This window comes from Callithrix jacchus, chromosome 8, assembly GCF_049354715.1.
Source record: "Callithrix jacchus isolate 240 chromosome 8, calJac240_pri, whole genome shotgun sequence".
NCBI classification, from domain to species: domain Eukaryota; kingdom Metazoa; phylum Chordata; class Mammalia; order Primates; family Cebidae; genus Callithrix; species Callithrix jacchus.
Window position 1 is genome coordinate 19,693,739 of NC_133509.1, and position 17,558 is coordinate 19,711,296.

Here is a 17,558-nt window from a genome sequence, read left to right on the forward strand (position 1 = left end):
TCTAAGTTCACCAGAACTTTTGATTTAGTCACAGAGACAAAACAATAGCAGTTGAACAAAGTGGAATTTTATTTCTCATGTAAAAGTCCAAACGGGGTGTTGGTATGTTGCGGGCTGTGGCAGCAAGCTTGGCACCCTCTGGTTGCTATGGGGCTGCTCCAGGCCTCTTGCTGGTTGCTCACTCAGTGTGGGTTTGCATTGTGGGTGGTGAAGGGGCCAGACAAAGAAACAAGAGAACTGACTTCAATTCTAACTGAGAACTGAAGAGTCAGGAGCCACAGGAGGTGAAGAACAGAACACCAGGGACAGTTGCCAGGCCTGGTGGAGCCTGATGTGGCTTCTGGTCACATACATAGTCACAGGCCCCTTAATTCTTTCTCATCAGGGGCTCAGGGCGGGCAGGCATTCACTGTTTGGTACCACAGTCCCTCTTGAAATATCTCCTTAATGAAAAGCAGTCATTTCAGATTCTGATCATCTATCTGTTCAGAGAGTCTGGAATCCTTTGCAAGCCAATTGTTTCTCTAGAAGTTAGGTTTCTGGGGACAATTAAAACAGCCCCAAGTGGGCAGCTGTGGCTCCACTGCCTAGGCTGAACAAAGAGGAAAGGGCAGGGCTGGGCTGGGCAGGCCTCAAGATACCCCCTCCCCCACCCAGATTGCTTCCAGACATGGCCTTTGCTATTGGTTCTCTCTCCTCGGACCTTGAAATGAGAGAAGAAAAGCAATTTGGTTCCAGAAAATTCAGAGGCAAATTTGGTGGAGGTCCCAGGTGTCCCACCCAAGAGTCTGACCTGGAAGGCCAGAGAGCAGATGCCATATTAACACAAAGAATTAGCAGAGTCCTGTCAGCTTTCAAATTAGCTGAAGGTTTTGGCTTTAACATAATACCCATCAGCACCACCCCCGTGATCTGAAAGGTCTAAAGAGGCACATTTGTTCCCACATTGGAGCAGAAACTGAAGTGAGACCAAATGGTCCTTGTGAAAGCTGGGCTAACCCACTTTCCCTGCAGCTCCCAGCCTCTGGGGTTTCAGCCAAGCTGTTCTTTGAAGGCCACACTGTGTCAAAGCCTTTGTTGATGCCAGGGGCACAGCCCACCACAGGCCATACCCAAAGGCCAGAGTCACAGCACAACTTTGAAGGTTACAGAATACTCCAGAGAGACAAAAGACATGGAATAAAGGATCCCAGCACCCAAAAAGAGAAGGCTTAGTGTCTGCAGCCATAGCCCTCGGCAATCAGACATCCTCCTCCTTAATGTGAGGTTAAGAGGGGACTAGAAGTGCTCAGAGGAGGGACTGCCTCTGGCTAGTGCAGGGGAGAGGCAGGGGTGTTGAGGCACAGGAGCCAGATGAGAGGAACATCCGCAGAAAAGCAGTGAGAAGAACATGAGAGCTTCTTGATAGCAATAGAACTTCCTAGACAGACTGGGAAGCGGGATTGTAGCTTGAGGGGATATGACAATATGTGGTGGCCCTGAATTTTCACTTTGGAATGAACTGCTTTGGACCAGGAAGAAGCGCTGAGCCTAGGAAGACAGGAGGCACAGGGCTGTGTGGGTTTTTGTCTGGCAGGGACCTATGAGCTTCACAGGACAAATGGATCAGGGGGCAGGATAAAGCATACACCTCCACCCCCACAGTGCTCTCTTAGCCATCTCAGGCTTCCCAGAGCCCTTCACACTCACAGGCCTTTCTGCGTGGGTTCCCTTCCGCAGGCTGCGTAAACCAGTCCTGTTGTAGACCTTGTAGCATCTGCTGCAGTGATCTGGTTTGGGTTTCAGTAATACTTGCGATGGTTTGGAAGGAAATGGGAAGTTTGCCTTCTAACTACTTTTTCTTTTTGATTCAAGAACCCTAGCAGTTCTATAACCTTCTAGCCTAAAACCAAAATAGAAGACAAATAAATAAAAGGAAGTAAAAACATCCAATGGGCATGGCCTGGCAGCATTGCCAGAGAGAGCCCTCAGGGGCCCAGGCTTGTTCTGTGTTTTGCTCTTCCATTCCTAGGATGGACAGCACGAAAGAGGCAGTACATGCTAACAAAACCAGGGTTCTGGAAGAAGGGAGAGGTGGTGAATGGTTGTTTCAAGCAATCAACAGCTTATACTTCAATGGAAAGAGGGTCGGATTTGATTCCTGATCACAAATCTTCACTTCTGTCACCCACTAATCTCTGTGCCTTCAGGTAAGTCATTTAACTTTTATGTTCTTCAGTTTCCTTATGTGCAAAATAATTCCTACTTTGCAGAATGGTTGTGGGAGGTAGAGTTATCTTAAGACAGTCTAGCACAGTGTCTGCTACATGCTGGAACTCAAAACACTCCCTGCTGTCGTTATGGTCGGTTCTGGGAGCTATATTTAATTTTCTTCTTAGCCTTGCTGGTCTGTCACTCTCTTACTATAAGGAAGACAGCCATTTCTGCATAGGTCACTATGTGGCAGCAGCCTTTTCTATTTTTTTGTCTGCTCAGCATCTATATAATATCCACTGAATGAAAATACCAAAATTTATCTATTGTACTATGAATAGACCATTTGGAGTTTTCCCAGTTTTTTGCTATTATATACAATGTTGCTATGGACATGTTGTGGTACATGTGTCTAGCCATTTCTTCAGGGTAGAAACTAAGTAACATTTCTGGGTCATGAGATATGCCTGTCTTCAACCTCGCTATATAATGTCCCACATCTTTCCAAAGTGGTGTACCAGTTTATCTTCCCGCTGGCAGCCTATGAGAATTTCAACGCTCCGCTACACTCCCAACAGATTCTTAAAGCTTTGTCATTTTGTAGGCATGTAGTGGCATCTTACTGTGGTTTTGACAAGTTTCTGTTGGTTAATTGCAAGTGTCTTGCCTCCCTCCCAGTCATTTGTATATTTATTCTCTTTATAATATCTTCAGTGTTCTATCTATAATATCAGAGTTCTATGAAAAATTATTCTACGTATGAGTTTTTGTAAAGGATAGGATCTATGTTGCCCAGGTTGGTTTTGAATTCCTGGCCTCCAGATATCCTTCCACTGTTGCCTCCCAAAGTGCCAGGATTACGGTTGTGAGCTACCATGCCCGGACCTTGTTGGAATGCCTTTGTTCCCCAGATAGTGGGGAATGCAAATTGCTGACCCACAAATGTTCTTAGTTTTTAATGTAGTTAATGTTTTGTTCTTTTTTATTGCTACTTCCCCTTATCATTGGTGCTTTTTGTTACTTACTTAAAAAATCTTCCGGATCATGAAGGTATTTCCCTGTACAACGTTCTAAGAGCTGTAGGCTTTCACATTTCATGTTTAGGTATTTAATCCACCTTGGAATTGATTTTTGGGTGTTGTGAGAAGAATGCTTATAGATACCCAATTGATCCAATACCTTTTACTGGTCATTTCTCAGTGACTCTGCATGCCCATCGCTGTCCAATACCATGTGTTGATGTATGCATGGATCTGTATTGGGGCTCTTCAATCTGTTCCATTGGTCTATTTGTTTATCAGCATCTCACTGTCTTCATATCTGTTAACGTAAATTCTTTTGCCTTACTTTTCAAGAGCGTCTTGGCTATCGTTGGCCTTTTAAAACTACTGTATACATTTTTGAATCAACTTGCCCCCCCTTCCTCCCCAAAAAAGCCAGTTAGGGTTTTTATCATTCTAGGACTATGGTAGATCCTTTCATTTATTTAGATCTACCTAAATGTCTCCCAATAGCATATTAGACTTTTTGTGGAAGGTTTGTATGTCTTTAGTAAGTTTTATTATTAGGCACTTAATATTTCTAGTACCCTTATTGAAGTAAATTGATAGGCATTAAGTGCATAATATTTAAAGTTTACAAATTAATAAGTTTAACATATGTATACACCCTGAAACTGTTACAGGAAAGGGGTCCTGATTCAGACCCCAAGAGAGGGTTCTTGGATCTTGTGCAAGAAAGAATTCAGGACAAGTCCTCAGTGCAAAGCAAAAGCAAGTTTATTAGGAAAGTAAGGGCTGGGCGCTGTGGCTCACACCTGTAATCCCAGAACTTTTGGAGGCGGAGGTAGGCGGATCACTAGGTCAGGAGTTCGAGACCAGTCTGGCCAACATGGTGAAACCCCGTCTCTACTAAAAATACAGAAATTAGCCGGGCGTTGTGGCAGACGCCTGTAATCCTACCTACTTGGGAGGCTGAGGCAGGAGAATCTCTTGAATCCGGAAGGCAGAGGTTGCGGTGAGCCAAGACCATGCTATTGCACTCCAGGGTGGGTGACAGAGCAAGACTCCATCTCGGAAAGAAAAAAAATATATATATACATATGTATATATATATATATTTTTGAGATGGAGTCTTTACTTTATATATAAATATATATTTATATTTACTTTATATATATATATTTATATATAAAATAAAGTGGTGAAAGGACAGTTGCTCCACAGGCAGAGAAGGACATTCCCAAAAGTAAGAGGAGGAACGCATCCACCATAGATACAAAGTGTTTGGGATAAATGATTAATTTTCTTAATTATGATATTTGGCAAGAATCAGAATTATTATCTTTAAAACAAAATTAGGAAGGCCTTTGTCCCCCAGATATCGGGATATCTAGACACTCCCAAGTCTGGGGTCTGTTTAGTAAACAGTATTAATTTGTTCCATTAACTGTAAACATCCAGAGGCTAGGAATGCCTAATTTTCTGGGAATTCAGTCCAACTAGTCTCAGCCTCATTTTCCTAGCTGTCACTCAAAATGGAGTCGCTCTGGTTCGAATGCCTCTGACGAAACCATTCTCACAGTCAAGATAATACAGTAAATAGATCCATTACCCCCAAATGTCTCCTCCTGGCCCGTTGTAACCCTTCCGTCTTAATCCTTCCTGCCCACACATCCTCCCTCTCCCTGTACCTAGGCAATCTGTTTCCATCACTATAGTTCAGTTTACAGTTTGCAGAATTTTATGTAAATGGAATCACACAGTACATACTCTATTTGATGTGGCTTTTTTCATACAGCATAATTATTTTGAGATGTATCTAGTTTGCAGTGAATATCAGTTGTTAATTGCTCTTTAAAAAACTTTTAATTTCAAAACAGTTATATATTCACAGGAAGTAGTAGGGTCTGTGTACCTTTCACCCAGTTTCTCCCAATGGATGTAGCTTACATGATTGTAGTGCAGCATCAAAACCAATAAACAGACATTGACACAAGGTATGTGCATAGTTTCGTACTACTTTATTTTATATGGAGATTTGGGTAATCACCACTCAATCAAGGAGCAAGAACTGTTCCATCACCATGATCATCTCCCTCATGCTATCCCTTTAGAGTCACACCCAACCCCCTTCCTCTAGCATTCCTAGACCCTGGCAGCCACTAATCTGCTTTGCATCACTCAATTTTGTCATTCTGAAAATGTTATAAATGGAATCATACAGTATGTGATCTTTGGAGAGCATAATATCCTTGAGGTGCATCCAAGCTGTTACATGTGTCAGTAGTTCATTTTTGTTATTTATGCTTATTTTCTGACTGAGTAACGTTCTGTGGTATGGATGTATCACACTTAGCTTATGACTATTCACTCATTGGAGGAGGTTTTGGTTGTTTCCAGTTTGGGGCAATTGCAAATAAAGCTGCAATAAACAATCACGTACAAAGTATTGGGTGCACATATTTCATTTCTCTGAGACAAATGCCCAAGAGTACAATTGCTGGGGTGTATGTTAGTTTTTTTCTTTATATCCCCACAGGCAGCATATGCGAGATCCAGTTTCTTCATATCCTCACCAGAACTTGATATTGTCACTAATTTAGGTTTTGTTCTAATGGGTGTATAGTGACATCTGTTTGCGGGTCTTAGTTTGCATTGCCCTAATGGCTAGTAGTGTTGAGCATCTTTTCGTGTGTTTATTTGCCATCCATATATCTTCCTCAGGGAAATGTCTCTTACGGATCTTTTTGTTTGAGAGAGTCTCGCCCTGTTGCCCAGGCTGGAGTGCAGTGGCGCAATCTCAGCTCACTGTAACCTCCGCCTCCTGGGTTCAAGCGATTCTCCAGCCTGAGCCTCCCAAGTAGCTGGGACTACCTGTGCACACAACCACACCAGGGTAATTTTTGTACTTTTTAGTAGAGACAGGGTTTCATCTTGTTGGCCAGGCTGGTCTCAAATTCCTGACATCAAGTGATCCTCCCGCCTCAGCCTCCCAAAGTGCTGGGATTATAAATATGAGCTACCACACCCAGCCATCTCTTCAAGTCTTTAGTCCATTTTCTAATTGAATTGCTTTTTGTTACTGAATTTTGAGAATATATATTCATTTATTCTAGATAAAAGTCCTTTGCCAGATACAAAGTATGCAAATAATATTTTCTCCCAGTCTCTCTTTTTATTTTTTTATTTAAATTTTAAAAATTATATTGCAACAAATTTGCTCTTCAGTAATGCAAATGAAGATTCTCCCAAAATTCAAGGTGGATCACAGTGGTTTTCATGACATGATTCCCCTCTTGTAGACTTCTCCAGTCTCTTAATAGAGTCTTTCACAGAATGAAAGTTTTTTTTTTATGAAGTCCAGTGTGTTGATTATTTTTTCTTCTATAGATTGTGCTAGTTTATTGCTTTTTGTTGCTGAATAGTATTCCATTGTATGGCTATACCATTATTTATTCATTTGTTGATGGACATTAGGTTCTTTCTAGTTTTTGACTATTACAAATAAAGTTGCTATGAGCATTTGTGTATAGGTCTTTTTGTAGGCTTCAATTTCTCTTGGGAAACACCTAGGAATGGAATACCTGACTCATGTAATAGGTGTATGTTTCACTTTTTAACAAACTACCAAATTATTTTCCAAAGTGGTTGTACCATTTTATATACCCACCAGCATTCTATTAGACTTCCTGTTCTTCTATGTGCTTGTCAAAACTTGGTATGGTAAGTCTTTTAAATTTAGCCATTCTAATTAGTGTGTAGGTATATGTGACTACTGTCTTAATTTTTCTTTTCCTAATGACTAACAATCTTGAGCATCTTTTTATATCTTCATCGGCCAAGTATCTGTTCATATCTTTTGCCCATTTTTATTAGATTTTTTCTCTGAATTAAATAAATATTCTAGATGCAAATCTTTTATTAGATATGTTATTTGCAAACATTTTCTTGTCTGTCTTTTCATTCTCTTACCTGTCATATTGGATTAGAGGCCACCCTAATGACCTAATTTAACCTTAGTTACATTTTTAAAGCACTATCTTCAAATACTGTACAATCACATTCTGAGGTACTAGGTAGGGGTTAGGACTTCAATATATGAATTTTGAACGGAATACAGTTCAGCATATAACACTTCCCAACAATTTCTCTGGACACACTGACATTTTTTTTTCTGTTCTTGATTTATTCTTGCTCATGGTGTGTTACAAATATCATAATTCTCCTTTTGTCTGTGACCATGTCTCTCAGTCTCTCATCAAGGAGTGATGTCTGTTTCTCCGCTTCTTGAATCTAGGCTGGCCTTGCCAACAGAATGTGGCAGAAGTGACATTGTTCCAGTTCTGGGTCAAAGCCTGAGGAGGCCTTGCATGCTTCCACTCTCTCTTGCAACCCTGCATGGCCACATGAACAAGCCTGGGATAGCCTGCTAGATGATGAAAGACATATGGCTTGCTTGCTTCCATCACTCCAGCTGATAGCCAGCTAACTCTAAGAAGCAAAGCCATCTAGCTGGTTAGTAGCTGACCACTAACACAAGACCACTTACAAGAGTAAGATCATCTGAGATCAGAAGAACAGCCCAGTTGAGTTCAGCCCAAATTGCTGACCCACAAAATAATAATCAATAAATGGTTGTTATTTTTATGTCACTGAATTTTAAGGTGGTTTATTATGGAACAAGAGCTGTCTGATATCCGTCCTAAGGGTCTTTGCTCTAGCTCTTACTTTCATCTGGAATGCTCTGTGACTTGATCTTTGCACGCTGGCTGCTTTATATCATTTATATCTCTGCTCAAATACAATCTCCTCAAAAAGGGCTACCCTTACCAATCAATATAATAAGCCTGTAGGTCTCTATTGCTTATACCTGTTTATTTATTTAGTTTTAGAGACGAGGTCTCACTCTGTTACCTAGGCTGGAGCGTAGTGGCATGATCATAGCTCACTGCAGCCTCCAACTCCAAATGCTTGGGCTTAAGCAATCCTTCATCCTCAGCCTCCTGAGTAGCTGGGACTACAGGTTCATGCCATCATGGCTGGCTGTTCTATTTTTTAATTCTTTTTTATTTTTTTAAGAGAAGGTCTCACTACGTTGCCCACACTAGTCTTGAACCCCTGGTCTCAAGCAATCTCCTACCTCAGCCTCCTGAGTAGCTGGGATTACAGGTGTGAGCCACCATGCCCAGCTCCCTATTGTATTTTCTGTCTAAACTTACCAATCACTGATATTTTCATGTTTATTATTTATTTGTTGTGACCTTAACCTGTTAGAATATGAATTCCATGAGAACATGGACCTTGTCTGTCTTAGTGACTAGACTAATGCCTGGCACTCAATAAATAATTGTTGAATAATAACATAACGAATCCTTCAGCAACCACATTATATGGATGTCGTTCTTTCCATTTTGCAAAGGGGAAACTGAGCTGGAAAAGATTAAGTGACTTGCTCCAAACTGCACTGTTAATGGCAGTGGTGGTGGGGATGTGGGTGCTAAGATTTGAATCTCAGATTTCCAAAGACATACCATACTTTCTTTTTTAAAAAAATTCTGAGACAGGAAGCAGGTTAGACTGAAGCTGGTTGTATCTGTCTCCTTTCATGGCGATAGCCCTTCTTTATACCACAGATCCAGACCACAGTGCCTGGGCTAGGGGGAGCTAACATCCTAAGTGGTCAGCCCTTGGGATCATTGGTTCTCAGCAGCAGTGGCAGGGCCTGCAGGTTTCTCCTGGGTATTTCTCCCCTACCTCCCAGAAAGAGCAGACAAATCATTTTCCCCACCTTGTCCCCATTCATTCTTATTTCTTTTAAATGAATTAATACTTTTGACAATTTATTTCTAAATCTTTCTTTAAAGGGGCATTACAGTTTATTGCGAACAGATCTCTGTAAGCAGTCAGCCTGATGTTTAAACGATAATACATGTTTTTCTTAGTTTTGACACTATTTACTGTTTAGTACAACAGAGAATAACTTTTAAAATGACAAAAATGGATAGTGCTTCACTGGGAACATCATCCAACAAATAGATTTTCTTTTCACACCCCAAATCTACATATCTTTAGTCAAAGTTATATTAAGAAGTTAATTTCCCAAAAGCAACAAGAATAAACAGTCATGATGAGAGTTAGCTGGGTTTTCCTGAGAAACGAAATTAAAAACAGACTGTACTGCTTACTTTTCAGCAAATTCTACTTTGCCAAGTTTCAGAAGGAAAAGCCTAACACGTAGTTTCCATGTTGTCTCCTTCCCTGGGAGAATCTGGGGACCTGCTCCTTCCTAACAGCCTGCTCTGTCACGACCAAATCCATCAGCACGATGGGTTCACTCTCTACCACAAGCAGCCTAACACCTGGGCTGGAGTAGATAAATTCTGCTGCCTCTTCAATGGTGCTGTGGATTTCAGGGCTCCATCTGTGTGCTTCAGTCAGTTTGAACGGAGCTAGTTACTTACTGCAAGTTTCCCAGCTCTCTGCAACAAAAATCTGGCGTATCAGTTTATTCCTCTCCCCATTACAACTTGAGTAGATACCGAGTAGCAATTTTTCTTCTAGCGTTCCTGATGTGTGTCCAATTTATGATCCACCAGTTTGGTCGTGTTGCAAACTCTGTTATAATCAGCATTCTCGAAAATTTACCATCACCGTCATATTATTCAGAAGCAGTATCTCTCGGTGACCCTGATTTCTGTGGCTATTCTGGGATTAGGGGAAAGGAAATGCCCCCAGAAATTCCCTTCCCTACTTCCTTGATCCAGCCCTTTCAGCCTCTCGTTTCCTTCTGTAGTGTGCAAGTGAATACTGAAGCTTTTCTGCCTAAGGGAAAAGAATACTTGCTGGGCATGGTGGCTTATGATTGTAATCCCAGCACTTTTAATCCCTTCCACCTTTCTAATTCCAAAATGGGAGTATTGCTTAAGCTCAGGAGTTGGAGACCAAACTGGGCAACATGGCAAAAGTTTGTTTCTACAAAAATTACAAAAATTAGCTGTCCCAGTTACTTAGGAGGCTGAGGTGGGAGGATCACTTGAGCCTGGGAGGTCAAGGCTGCAGTGAGCTTGATCATGCTACTGCACTTGATCAGCCTGTGTGACAGAGTGAGATCTTGTCAAAACAAAACAATAAAGCAATATATATTCATTGTGTAATAGGATTATAGGCATGTGCCACCACACCCGACTAATTTTTGTATTTTTAGTAGAGACAGGGTTTCACCGTGTTGGCCAGGCTGGTCTCAAACTCCTGACTTCATGTGATCCACCCGCCTGGGCCTCCCAAAGTGCTGGGATTACAGGCGTGAGCCACTGCGGCCAGCCCAAATACTAATTTTATAATCACCCTCAATCTTGATATTCAAGTTTTTGATGTATATCTTTGGAGTTTTTAAAAAACCGTGTGCACACACATGCATCTTCACAGAAATGGACCTTGTTATTATACATGCTGCACTGTAACCTGCTTATTTGCTTAAATAGAATGGCGTCTTTAACATATGGAAAATTTTTACCCAAAATGATTTTTCATGGCTGCATAGAATACCATTTATTTAACCAAGCGGTAGACAGACTATTCACAAGTTTTGCTATTATGAACAAGTAGGGATAAGCACGCACATTACAAATTCTGCTCAGTTTCCAAACTGTCTCCTTGTATGGACCCCGCAAGTGAAACTGTCAGGTCCCAGGGCGCTCCCCTGTGGTTGTCAGATTTCCCTCCTGTAAAGTCGATGAGTAACCCCAACCGACACGCAGTCCTGTCCACACTGCTCTTGGAAGGCCAAACCAGGCGACTCTGTGGCCCAGAGAGAACCAGAAGAGGGGATGCGTGGGGTGCACCGCAAGCCATTGAGTCTGTGGACCCACCTAGGCGGAGAGAGACTAGCACGCGTGAGGGTGGACCTCGGCATCCTAGACATTCCTCTTCGTGCCGTGGATGCATGAGGTTCCGTCCCTGAACCTCGGCTTCCCTATCTGCGGAATGGGGATGGAATGTCATGCTGATGGGGATGCGTGGACGCGGCGCCCTCGGGGGTGCACAGAACGAAGGCTGGCCTGCAGGAGCGACCCTCGGGGGCTGTTGGGGACGGAAGACGGGACAGCCTGGCTCGCAGGCTTGGCGCAGCCGCCAGCCAGCCTCTTCCCGGAGTGGCTCCTCCCCGGAGTGGCAGTGCGGGGAGAGTGGCTCGGAGCCCGCAGGGGGCGCCACGAAACCACCGCGAGAGCGGCCGCGGCGCGGGGCGGGGGCCGCATGGGCTATACCCGAGCGCGGGGTACCCCGGGCCACCCTGAAGCTGGACCGCCGGGGCTACCCCGGGCTACCCTGGAGCTGCGCCGTTCCCAGCCCGCGAGTCAAGTCCGGCGCCCGGGAGGTCCTTGAATTCCGGGGGATTCTTTCTCCGCAAAACCAAAAACGCCAACCACTTAACAGATCCGTGCTAGGAGGCCCTGGCTCAGTGGTTCCACCCGAACCCTTCGGCCCAGCTGCCGCTGTGCGCCTCCCAGGCTCCCAGACTTTAAACTTGCAAACCTCAGCCCTGAGGTGACCGCCTCCGGGCAGCCTTCCCCGACTACTCCAGGACTCGGGGGGCGTGGCTCCCCAGCAGGTCTGGTTCCGCCCGCGTGCGGGCCTCTTCCACGCTGGGCGGTCTTTGAGGATGGGGCTTGGCCTCCCTACCCGGCCTCGAACCCCTCAGCGTCGCACCCCAGAGCCACTCTGACACTTGGCCAATGCTTATAAGTGAGGGAGCCACCTCTTCTCCCTGCGTGGTACAGACGAGGGTCGGCAGGAAGGGGCCTTGCTCCATCCCCAACCTTAAGCTCCGCTGAGATGAAGGAACCCAGAGCAGGCTTGGCGCTGGGCAGACGACTGTCCCAGGCGGGGAGGAGAGCTCTGGATCTGTGTGGGAGTTTGTGCAGCGTGTCAGCGGCGGCCTGTGGATGCCTGCAGGTGTTTGTGCATGTGTAAGCCTGTGTGTGTATATATTTGTGGGAAAGCATCTTCTAAATTAGGATGTATCTGTATGGGCTAAATGGTCAAGTCCAATTAAAAGTGATTTCAGGGCCGGGCTCGGTGGCTCAAGCCTGTAATCCCAGCACTTTGGGAGGCTGAGGCGGGTGGATCACGAGGTCAAGAGATCGAGACCATCCTGGTCAACATGGTGAAACCCCGTCTCTACTAAAAATACAAAAATTAGCTGGGCATGGTGGCGCGTGCCTGTAATCCCAGCTACTCAGGAGGCTGAGGCAGGAGAATTGCCTGAACCCAGGAGGCGGAGGTTGCAGTGAGCCGAGATCTCGCCATTGCACTCCAGCTTGGGTAACAAGAGCGAAACTCCGTCTCAGAAACAAAACAAAACAAAACAAAAGTGATTTCAATACTTCTTACTTGATGGTGTAAGTGCAATAGCCAAGGAATTCAGTCCAGAAGCTCACATTTGAGGGTTGGGGATTGGTGCCGTATTTGTTACAACAGGTGTCTTAACCTTGGGCAAATCTCTTCCTCATGGTCTTTGTTGTCTCTGGTTTGTTTGTTTGTTTTTCTGGTTTGTTAAATGACCTTTTTTTTTTCTTTGAGACACGGGTCTCACTTTGTTGCCCAGGCTGGAGTGCAGTGGTGCAATCACTGCTCACTGCAGCCTCACCTATTGGGCTCAAGCGATCCTCCCACCTCAGCCTCCTGAGAAGCTGGGACCACAGGAAGGTGCCACTAAATGATGATTGTTATTTATTTATTATTATTATTTTTGGAGATGGAATCTCAATCTGTCCCCAGGCTGGCGTCCAGTGATGCTATCTCAGCTCACTGCAACCTCTGCCTCCTGGGTTCAAACAATTCTCCTGCTTCAGCCTCCCAAGTAGCTGGGACTACAGGCACATGCAGGCATGCTACGCTATTTTTTTTTTTGTATTTTAGTAGAGACAGGGTTTCACTGTGTTGACCAGGCTGATCTCAAGCTCCTGAGCTCAGGCAATCTGCCTGCCCCGGCCTCCCAAAGTGCTGGGATTACAGGTGTGAACCACCTCGCCTGGCCTAAATGATTGTTTTTAAAGGAAGAAATCATGCCTGTCATACAAATATAAAATGAACAAATGTCAAAGATTTTATTTAACTCATTAGTTAATGAAGGAACCGGTAATGTGTTAATGGCTGATTTGAAGGACAACATGAAGACCAGATACACACCCTGGCATCAGAAATAACGAAATAACTGTTAACTGATACAAAACTGGCTTCATCCACAGTGTGTGTGTGTGTTTGGGGTGGGGGAAGGATCACTTGTATCTCCACCTGACAAAACTTGTTTGCATTGCCATGGACAATAATAATTTGCCTTATTTTCAGTTTTCTACAGTTTACAGATTCAAAGACAATGAAAAGTGGAGACTGCCATAGAATGAGATAACCAGGAAGGGCACACCAGGCCTACATTCCGTAGGTACATTTTCTCCCCATTTCAGAAGGCTTTCACAATTTTTCCTGGTCACTTACACAACAGGCTCAAGTTGCATAAAGGTTTTTCCAACATCTTAGTTGTAGAACTCTTTTTCTAAGTGAAAGGTAACAGCAAACCCTAATATCTATCTATTTTATTGTTAAATTTTCTATTTTGTGAGACAAGCGCTCACTCTGTCACAGGTTGGAGTGCAGTGGTGTAATCTCAGCTCACTGCAGCCCTGCCCTCTCCAGACTCAGATGATCATCCCACCTTAGCCTCCCAGGCAGCTGGGAGTACAGGCACGTGGCACAACACCCAGAAATAATTTTTGTATTTTTTGTGGAGATGGCATTTTGCCATGTTGCCTACGCTGGCATAGAACACCTGAATTCAAGCTATCTGCCTGCCTTGGCCTCCCAAAGTGCTGGGATTACAGGCATAAGCCACTGCACTTGACCTGAATGTATTTTTTAACATCTCAGAGAGTTAAAATAATGTATTATACAGTTAATATATGCTTATTGTAAAGATGTCAAATAGTACAGAAAGTTAAGTAGAACATTCTACTTCTCTTTCCCTTCCTCCCTGTCCCTTTCTTATTCTCCAGAACCACCTACTGTAACAGTTTCTTACATACCTGATAGACACTCTACAGATATATACAAACATATGTACATATATTTTTTGAGACAGGGTCTGGCTCTGTCATCCAGGCTGGAGTGTAGTGGCCCGATCTCTGCTCACTGCAATGTCAACCTCCTGTGCTCAAGCTATCCTTCTGCCTCAGCTTCCCAAGTAGCTGGGACTGCAGGTGCACACCACCATATCTGGCTAATTTTTTGTAGGGATGGGGTTTTACCCTGTTGCCCAGGCTGGTCTTCAACTCCTGGGCTTAAATGATCCTCCCAACATGCTGGGATTACAGGTGTGAGCCATTGCACCTAGCAGACTTTTTTTTTTTTTTTTTTTTTTTTTGAGACGAGTCTCGCTCTGTTACCCAGGCTGGAATGCAATGGTATAGTCTCTGCTCACTGCAACCTCCGCTTTCTGGGTTCAAGCGATTCTCCTGCCTCAGCCTTCCAAGAACCTGGGACTACAGGTGTACGTCACCATGCCTGACTAATTTTTTTGTATATTTTTAGTAGAAATGGGTGTCACCATATTGGCCAGGCTGGTCTTGAACTTCTGACCTCAAGTGATCCACCAGCCTCAGCCTCCCAAAGTGCTGGGATTACAGGTGTGAGCCACTGTGCCTGGAAGCAAATGTATATTTCTGAAAACACAAACAGGATAAAATACATTGTGGATATCTTTCCATGTCAGAACATAGAGGTCCACCTCAGCATCTTAAATGACTAAGAGTATTTCATGGTATGGATGTCCCTTAACTTATTTGGCTAGACTTCTATTAATAGACATATTTTTAGTTGTTTCTAATTTTACGGTAATACAAACAAATGCTACAGTGAACTTCCTTACTCAGTATTTTGTGTGTGTGTGTGTAAACTTTTTAGGAGTGGAATCATTAGGTTTAAGGATAGCTGCATTTAACATTTTGATATACCTTGCTAAGCTCTCTTCCCCAGAATTACAATCATTTACTTTTTCTGCTACATGGTATAGCTTTACACCCCCACCTACGATGGGTATCATCAAACTTCTAAATCTTAGCCAGTCTGATAGAGGGAAAATGACACCTCATGATTTCAGTATACTTTTCTACAATTATCTCTAGCTGGTAAAATATTCCCTTTGGTAGGAAATTGCTTCATTATTTTCTGTGACTTCCCTTAGCGAAGAATTCAAGCGGCCTAGTTGGAAAACCCTTGATCCAGGAGGCAGGTTCTCTGTGAGTGTGCATTTGTCTGTGCTCTGTGTCAGTGTGTAGCTTGTGTGCCACCTCTAAGTGTGTGATGTTTGTCTGACTGCCAGCGTGTTCATGTTAGTGAGTGTTTACCTCTCCCTGCCTTGAGGAACAGAGACCTACTCAGGAGAGCCCAGGTTACCGAGAAGTTTATTGTAGGATACAGAGGTCTCTCCCAGTTGGGAAAAGAAGAGCAACCGGACTTTCTGTTGCTCTTGCATGTGGGAAAGGGATAGAGGACAGAGGCAGCCTTCTCTCTGCAGACCCATAAAATTGTCCATGACCAGAAACCAGCCACCCTGGTCTGACTCTGCATGCCTTTCAGCTGAAGGAGACATTGCTGTCTGCAACAGTGATTCAGTTTCCCAAGGAATCGACTTCTCTGTGTGACTGCGGAAAAGGAAACAGGAAAAGGAAGAGTTCTGTTGGCAGGGGCAGATGCAAGGATTGTGAATCTCTGCTTTGTCACCTGCGCATTATTTGGGAAGTGGCTGGGAGTTCAATTCATGCATCTGCTGGCAGTGAGTCTAAGGGAAAGAGCAGGAACACAGAAAGAGGAACAGATGATTCCATCCTCAACGCTGCCACTTACTGACTATGTGTCCAAGGGCAAGCCACTTGAAGTTTCTGAACCTTATTCCCTTATCTGTAAATCAAGGGAAACAATGCCCACATCATGAGGTCCTCGTGAGGAGCAGATTGAACAATATGTATCATGGATCTTAATAAGTGTCTAAGTCAACGCAGACATTCCCTCTCCCAAGAGTGATGCTTTGAGAATTGCACCTTTTCAAAATGAGGATCTCAAAGAACATCCCCAAACATTAGAGGAGGAGAGGACCTTTTTTCCTTTGGTATATTCATTTAACAGCAGCCTTGTGCCCAGGTACTACTGCAAGAATGGCAAGGTCCAATCCTGCCTACCTTCCTGTGTCACTCACTGCTGTGCACTTTTAATTTTCATCACACTCATGCAATCTCCTGCAGACGTAGATACTTCATGCCTCCATACCTTTGCTCGTGCAGCTCCCTCAGCCTGGAATGTCCTCTCCCACTCCACTGCATCTGGCAAATGCTCACTTAGATCTCAAAACATATCAGGACAAAAGACATAGTGTTTAGTCTAACACATCGGCTGTTTGCCTGGAAGAGAATCATGGTGGACCTCTACCTCTAACCATACACAAAGATAAAATTCCAGGGGATTAAGGGCTTAAAAATGTAAAAAAATAAGATGTTAACTATCTGTCAAGACAAGCCGCAATGCAACACTAGCGCATACCCACCAGAATAGCTAAAATGAAAAAGTCAGATGATATAAAGTATTGGGGCAGATGTAGAGCAACTAGAAATCTCTTCCATCACTGGTGACAGTGTCATTGGCATGTACAACCACTCTGGATGGCTGGCAATATCCACAAAAGCTGAACATACACATTCTCCCTGACCCAGAAATTACACTGTTATCCTTTGACCTAGTGATCCCACTCCTGGAAATCTATTCCAGAGAAATAGAAGGATCCACCCAAGAGCCCATGTATAAGGGTGGTTATTGCAGCATTGATTGCAGAGGTGCATTCGCGGTGTGCAAGCATGCACGCATATGCACGCATGCACGCATATGCACACACACAGAAAACAAAACCTGTGATTCTCAGCAGGGAAATGGTATAAATGGCGGTACTTTCCCTTGAGGCTCCCGGTCCAGAGTCCTGAGTATTTACATACTCAACAGAAAGGCAGACATAAATTCACCAAAGAACGTGGGCAAGAATGTTCATAGCAGCACTGTTTGTAATAGTCCCAGATTGGAAGCAACCCAAATGTCTATTGAGAGCAAAACAGATAAAGTGTGGTATGTTACATACAGGACATGCATGCAATGAGAATGAATGAACTATATGAATTAATCTCACAAACATAATGTTGAGTCAAAGAAGCTAGATGCAAAAGAGAATACATGGAAAATTCATTTCAATAATGTTCAAACACTAACCTACGATGTTAGAAGGCAGGATAGAGGTTAATATTTGAGGAGGTTTGTGACTGGCAAGGGGGC

At 43.7% G+C, this 17,558-nt stretch overlaps 1 long non-coding RNA gene across 4 annotated transcripts in view; it reads left to right on the forward strand.

The window, feature by feature from the left end:
* Positions 1 to 1,140: 1,140 nt before the first annotated feature.
* Positions 1,141 to 17,558, forward strand: part of LOC103795568 (uncharacterized) — a 104,331-nt gene continuing 87,913 nt past the window's right edge. For 2 of the 4 annotated variants that reach the window (XR_008474672.2, XR_008474674.2), the window contains exon 1: positions 1,243 to 2,189. This is a non-coding gene — a long non-coding RNA (uncharacterized LOC103795568). Of the gene's footprint in view, positions 2,190 to 17,558 lie in introns of all 4 variants that reach the window. The other 2 variants (XR_013520807.1, XR_008474673.2) reach the window with 2 other exon arrangements.